We start from the raw sequence: 7,816 nt of genomic DNA, 5'->3' as shown, positions 1-7,816 counted from the left end.
TCCTCCAGTGTTGGGCCTTGTGGCACATGGGGCTGTGTAACCTGCACAGCATCTCACATACATCCTTGGACATAGTAAAGATATGATACACATCCTGCCTTCCTGCCCCTCCCAGTCTTGTGAAGAAGGTGGACCCGTATGTGCCTCCTCTGTACATGCTAAAGTAACATTATTCAATTTTTTCCCCCCTCACTTCTTGATACCCCCGGGGGTAGAAGCAGTGCCGGTGTCTGCCCTTAGGAGCTTATGAGATTAGGAGAATCTCATCACATGGACCAGATTGGCAGATAAGCATTAGACAGAATCTGCCGAGTCCTAGCTTTGTTACCTTTCCCGTAATCTCAGTTTCCACATCTGTAACTGGAAATAATCGTGGTATCTACTTCATAGAGTTGTTGTGAGGATTAAGTTAGATAATGCATGTTAGTGCCTGGCACACACACTAGCCACTCGTACCATCATCCCATCTATTAGCTTCGCCACCTCCAGTAAATGCACCATTCTGGGTTAAAAATGACAACTTGCTCATGCATTTGTTACTCAAAGCTTGTTGCCAGATTTCAAACGGATTATAAATAAATCTTTAAAAAAATAATAGAAACTTAGATTTATAACTTTTCATCAATTGGGGCTGGTTCACTTTTGTTTTTATGAAAAAATCTTGATGATATTCATTGCAGGGTTGAGTTATATGCATCTTACCGAAGCCAAAGAATCTTGCTGCCTTTTAAGTGTTGGAGAGACCATCCCATTGTTTAAATAAAGACCCGGAAATCAGGAAGATGGTGAGATTAAGCAAATAGCAGGCAAAGCATAATCATGTATGAAAGGTGTTAACTGTGCATATCTTCAACCCAACTGTTCATCCCTTTGGCCTTCCTAGATTTATCACCGAAGAATCCTTGTGTCATTATAATTGACTACATCAAGGCTTTTGCCTTAGTCTGGTTTATTGCTCCATAGTTTAAACAGTCTCATTGCTCTTTCTGTTGCCAAGGGAAGGAATCCCAGGGGAAACACTGTGTTCGTTGGGAAACCAAATATATATTGGGCCAAGGCTTTTATTGCAGCTCTTAAATCTTGTGGATTTGGTAGTTTCTGGGAAAAAGAAACTTTAAGCTCCTTGAGAACAGGAACCTGTTCTTACATAATTTTGTGTTTGGGGTTTAGGATATTGCTTAGTAATAATGAGTGCTCAATAAATATTTGTTTAATTCACATTGTCGAATTACGGTTTAGTTGGACATAAAGTTCCACATTAACAGTTATTTTTGCTACACACTTTGATCTCATTGTGCAACTGTCTTGGCCTCTTGGTGGTTTTTAAGAAGAATGCTGTCCCTCTAAATGTCATTCCCCTCCTCCCCAGGGGTAATCTCTGTCCTGACGTTGGTGTGTATTTTTCTCATCCATGTTCTTATACTTTTACTAAATATGTATTTAACCATAAAATATTAGTATGGTGTTTTAAAAAAATTATATAAATTATTACCCTATAGATACTCTGCAATTTGCTTTTTTGAGTCACCATCATGGTGTCAATATTTATTCATGTTTATATGGAGATCAACTTCATTCATTTTCACTGCTGTATTTTATTGTATAAATATACCACAATGCATTTGTTCATTGATGATCATTAGGTGGTTTCTGATTGTTGCTATTGCAAACAGTGCTTTCATGAACATCCTTGAGTTTGTCTCATTTAAAAGTGAGCTTGCTAAGTCTCAAAAGATATGCACATCTAGATGTTGATGGTTGATCTCCAAACTGGCCAGTACTGACACTCCCACTAACTGGGCATAAGAACTCTCCTTGTTGGGAAGATATAGGAAAATAGTCAGTGCCCCTCAGATGTTCAGAATCTTGCCAAGCATTTGATGTAAATATGCATGTGAGCCCAGGTGTTCCTTGGCTATTGTCTAATGTAATTGCGCATGTGCACCCAGGTGTCCTGGTTTATGGACTTAAGTATAAAGGATGAGTGGCTCTGATTTATAGGGCCTTCCCCCAGGATGCCCCCAGGGGTACACAGGAGGCTGCTACTGCTGCTGGAGGCTTTTGCTGCAAGCTGTTGCTGCCAGTGTCCCTGGGACCCTCAAGGAGGCTGCCGCTGTTTCTGACTGAGCTTGTGTTGTCTGCCAAGAGCTCCTGGGATCTTTCCCAATTACCTAGCATGGACTTGCATGTGAGGGGTCTGGGGACCCAGTCTGTACAATGGGGTTGAAGGGTCTGAGCCCTAGCTCTGACAATATAAATGGAAACTTAGTATAACTAAAATAATGAAACATTTTGCCTTTAGTTATGATTTGCCTTACTGGACAACTGGTGTAGTTGCCTAGCTTTACACTCCTTCAAATTTCTACTAACCTGTGGCTTGTCAGACCTCTGAATGGGCATGTTCTTCATCCCTACTTTATACTTCCTTTTAGCAGATGACAAAACTGAGGCTAAAGAGTAGCGTGCTCAAAGAATGAGTGAATGGATGAATGAATAAATAAATGTGATGATACTTTATTTATTCAATTATTTAATTCTTTATTTCTCCTACCAGAATAGAAGTCCCAGCCCTTAGAACAGGCCCTTGCATAAAGTAGATGCTCAATAGTTATTTGTCGTTTAATGAATGAATGAATGGAGGAAGCTGGGCAGAAAAATGTCTGCTTTTTTCAGGAGGCTCCCCTCAGCTTTCTGAAACACATTCTGCACTTGCTCTGCAGGATTTTAGAAGGAAGGGCTCTGGTTAGCTCTGCCACAGGAGCTGTAAAGGCCTGCAGAGGCTGGGTTAATGGAGTGGAGGAGGAGTGATAGCTAAGACATTTTTCAATGGAAAATTAAATCTGCCCAGTGGGAGTCTGATGAGGAGCTAGGGGCTGGTCTGAAGGAGGATGCAGCTGGAGAAGCTGTCCATCTGGATCTTGCAAGCCTCTGGCAGATGAGAGGTTATTCTTAGCCATCTTTTCTTTGGTCTTTATTTTCTCTTAATCAGGGTTCTCTTGATTTTGCAATTGGAGCCTTTTTTCTCCCCTCTATAAAGCAATGATTTTCCATATAGTAATTCTTTCCTTCTTTAGACTTCTCAGAGTAGGTGGGTGGTTCTTTTTGTGCTCACTTTGTACATTGCCTCCCACCCAGCTCCTTCCTGAGTATTTCTGTGGCTGGTGGAGACCTATTATGTGTGCTGGGTATTCAGCCCCCATCTTCTTGTTTGTTTACAAAGAACTTAACCATACTACTTTCCTTTTTTTTTTTTTTTCTAGTAACATCTAATTTTGAGTACATTTTCCTCTCTTCCTCCTTCTACCTCATGTGTCCTGAATTCTGCTGGCTTAACTTAACTTGAGCCTTAACAGGCAGCAAAACCAAGGGCAGGTGGCCAAGCTCCAATCATTGGCTCCTGCGTCATAGTCATAATCACTTGCATTGACACGGTGCTCCATGGTTAACAAGCATTTCCACATTCAGTAGCTCGTTAGTTCTCAGAACAACAGAAGCCAAGGTCTCTGGGGTTCAGTGACATCCCCAGTGTTACGTGGCTAAGAAGAGGAAGGGTCTAGGTTTGAACTTGCTTTTCTGACATTAAATCCTCTACTTTTTCTTTCAGCCCATGCAGGGATCACAAAGTTAAATGCCTTTGGGGGCAAGGTAGATAATACAAATGAGAGCAGCTGCTTAGAGTAGAATTATTAGGGAATAGTAAGGACTGTGGAGAACTGGCGGGCATGCCTTGCCTAAAGGCATTAAAATGCAAATGTTTAAAAAGCAATGGGAAAAAATTCCATTTATTTTATCACCTACTCAGACCTCAGTCTTAAATTTACTTTTTTGGTGGAAGAGGGAGCGCATTTGCATGGTGTAACCTTCACCACTGAGTAGCATTTACTTGGTGGCTTGGGCAAGTGCTACCTTGATTGTGGTAAGTCTGTAGTATAGATGAGGCAGTACAGTACATTAAAGATTAAGTAAATGATTCTGTTGCTTTTAGAATAGAATACAGTGTCTAGAATAGTGTTATAGACCCAGGCACATACACATTCTACCCATCATTTCTGCTCCCCTAGAGTTTTCAAGGGATGGTGTTCATAGTGACACTATGTTAATGGTGTGCAAGCTCGGGATGCCCTATTCACAAACCTGCTCAGAGGTACTCCTCCTCCTTCCCCACCTGTCCCGCGCTACCGTCTCGCCAGCAAGAACGACGCGGCACACAAAGGATCCTTCTGCAGATCAGCTTTAATGCATCTTGAGAGGGAGAGATTAAGCTTGCTAAAAATGGAGACCCCGAGCGAGGGGAGCCGCGCCCCTTATATAGAGACAGTCCCTCGCCTAGGACGTGTTCCCATCTGATTGGTGGCTGCCCAATCGGCCCAGGCGTGTTACCGAGCAGCCCTGCCCTCCACCGGAAATCAGCGCCATCTTGTAATGGCGATTTCGGGCAGCTCCTCACATCTCCCCCTTTTTTATCATTTAAAGCGGCTGGTACAAGCTCGGCGGTCGCGGACAAATTAGCCAGCGTTCCTGTCCTAGGTCGTCCCTCCACAGACTTTGACCTTACCCGTCATAGGTTGACCCTATCGCCACCGGGCACCATGTCTTAGGTTGGTTCAAGTCTGGGGGAAGTTGCCCGTCTCTGGACACACTGGAGCCTGTTGTTACACATAGACCTGTTTGAGCAAGGGCGAACTCCTCTGAACAAGCTTCAGGGAGGCCAGCCAACAGGAAGGGGGAAGGGGAGTCAGAGCAGGCTAATCCTTAAGCATGGACAGCCAAACGTCAGGGTTGGCCCCCTGTTCCAGGGCTAGAAATGCCTGGGCGATGACTACCCTGTCTCTCTGGGTCTGGGCTTTTAATCTGCAGACCAACCATAGTAGGAGCACAGTTCCCCCACATAAGAACATGCCAACCCCAATCACTCCTGCCCACTCCTTGAAGTGGGACACGGCCGTTTTAATCCATGAGGACAGTCCGGCTGCGAAGGAGACATCCACTCTTGTTGAATTCACAGACACAATGGCCATGCGCAGCTGGTTTATCAGGTTGTCAAATTCTCTCGTCCAACCTGTTGAAAGATGCTGGGATAATTGTTTAGACAAATTTGCAGCTTTGGTATACTTTTTATATTGGATACTGGTGACACATAACCCTGAATATTTCCATTGACACCCCAATTGAGCAATTTGCCATAAAACGTCTATTTGTTCCTGCACAAGATCCACCCGCTGGTTAACCACCATTAATCCTCCCTTCAGCTGAGCGTTTAGCGCAGTCTGTGTTTCTAGGGCCTGTGTTACCGCGGAGGACAAATTATTCAACGTGGTGGCAGTCTGTACCGTGGTAGTCAAGGAGACGGCAGCAGCTGTGGCTGCACCCGCCGCCAGGGATACGGCGGCGACTATTGCCGCAGTGAGACCAAAATCCCTCCTCTGCCTGAACAAGACCATAGTATTGGGAGCATGAAAGGAGGATAAAGGCAAACTGGTGTTGGCGGGACAGAGTAATTTGTTCCAAGCTGTTTTATGGACACAGTGGATTCAAAGGACTCAGTCACATTCCACTCAAAAGAGGCATTTCCCCAACCACCGCCTTTTGAAAAGGCAAACGGTGAAAGGTCCGTGCAGCTGCCATTTACCCCACACAACAGCCAAACATCAAATGGGTTGGAACGGATCGCCATCGTGGGGTTTTGATATGTCCAATTTAGGCCTGAAGAGGTAGCATTATACTGGGTACCCATATAAGGCGAAAAGGTAAAGTAATTTTTTAGTGCCCACCCCGCCTTTTTAGACTGGCAGCCCGTCCAGGGCGGGGTATCTCCCTCCCTTCTGGGGCTCAGGCAATCCTTTTTTAAATGTCCCGGTTGACCGCATTTAAAACAAACTCTCTGGTTCCGCCCCTGTCTTGGCTGTCCCTGTCTAGGCAGTCTCTGCGACTGGAGGATGGCAGCTGCCAGCCCTGCACTGGTCAGGGGTCCCCCGAGTTCTCGACAAACTCTGAGCCAATCCTGTACACCTTTACCTTTTCTGGGCGCTATGGCCGCGCGGCATTCCTGGGTCGCCTGCTCAAAAATCAGTTGTTCAACAAGAGGCGCAGCCTGATCAGGGTCCCCAAAGATGCGCCCCGCTGCTTCTGTCATTCGAGCCACAAAATCTGAGAATGGTTCCTGAGGTCCCTGAATGATCTTAGTAAGTTGTCCAGAAGCTTCCCCTTTTTTGGGGAGTGCCTTCCAAGCCTTAATGGCAGTGCTAGAAACTTGAACATAAGCACCCCATGGGAAAGCCGTCTGATCAGCGGCAAATGGGCCCTGGCCTGTTAACATATCAAAGGTCCAATCTCGCTGCTCGGGGGTCAGTGCAGCAGCGTTTGCCCTGGCTTGAGCTTGTGCAGCCTCATGCCATAGCGCCTTCCATTCCATGTATTGACCCATGGTAGGGAGCGCTGCCTTAGCCAACATTTGCCAGTCAGCGGGTGTCATAGCCACACCAGCAAACCTTTCTAGCATTACTAGAGTAAAATTGGCATTTACACCATATTTTCTAACCGCCTCTGCTAGATCCTTAATTTGGGTGTACTCGACGGGGGCATGAACTCTCCCTCCGCCCTCAACCTCAAAAACTGGGAAGGCAGCTTGAACCTTTTTCCTCACTTTATCAGAGAGGAATGAGAAGGGATTAGAAGACTGCACGTAAGGAGGAGGCGCCGAAGGCGCAGGCCGTGCGGGGGCCACTGGGGGCGGCCGGCATTTCCACTCCCCGAGTGGTCTCCGCCGCCTGTCGGGATGATATCTCTCCTCCTCGTACCTGGCAGCTTCCTCCTCCAAATCGGATTCCTCACTAGGGCTGAGGGGATCGGAGTCGGACTCATCCAGATTTAAATCTTCTAATTCTTGTTTTAAGGCCCCCAGCTCTTGCATAGGGTAGAGGCCTCCTTCTTTCCCTTCCAACTTTTGTCTGGGTTTTGAAATCCCTCCTTTACCGGCAGATGTGCCGGGAGTGTCACTTTGTTGTTTTAGAATCTCTCCCTCGTCCGTAGACTTACCGGGAGGGCCCTTTTTCTTATGGGAGACGTCTCTCCTCCTGCGGGTACCCATCCTCTCACTCCGTTCAGTTTCTGACATGCTGTCTTGGACCTCCTCTAATGTATTTTGCCCTACTATCACTACCGGTTTACAGCCCTCATCTTCTAAGCAATTTTTAATAAACTTCCAAATGGTCTTGGTGCCCTGACGGAGGTCTCCCTCCGCGTACTTGCGGTCAAGGTCTCTGCCTAGTTTGTTCCAAGAGCTCAAAGTCAAGGAGCCGGAACAAGCAAACCACGGTGCTACACGATCTACCTCTTTTACAAAATTTTTGAGCACACGGCCCCCTACCTTTATATCACGTTGTCTCAGCACAGCCTCTAACGCGGTAACCACAGACTGTGTGGAACCCATAACGCGCTCTGCTTTAGGAGGCGCTGTGAGACACGCCGCTCCCTTATGTACGAGAGGCTCACACAGGTCTCTGGTGCAGCTGCTTATCTACGTCAGTCTGACCACACCAACGGGCGATTTCAAAACCTTTTAAACCAACCGGATTAACCCCAGACCAAGAACAGGCATACCTCTCCGAACTTACCCTCCTGCAGTTCTGAATCCTCCCTGTCTCCAGGGGGTCTCCGAAGGTGCTGACGATGACACAAGTTCCCGGGTTTCGGCACCAGATGTCCCGCGCTACCGTCTCGCCAGCAAGAACGACGCGGCACACAAAGGATCCTTCTGCAGATCAGCTTTAATGCCTCTTGAGAGGAAGAGCATAAGCTTGCTAAAAATGGAGACCCC

This window comes from Cynocephalus volans, chromosome 15, assembly GCF_027409185.1.
Source record: "Cynocephalus volans isolate mCynVol1 chromosome 15, mCynVol1.pri, whole genome shotgun sequence".
Taxonomy (NCBI): Eukaryota; Metazoa; Chordata; class Mammalia; order Dermoptera; family Cynocephalidae; genus Cynocephalus; species Cynocephalus volans.
The sequence above is the reverse complement of the archived record's forward strand: the minus strand, read 5'-3'. Positions refer to the sequence as shown.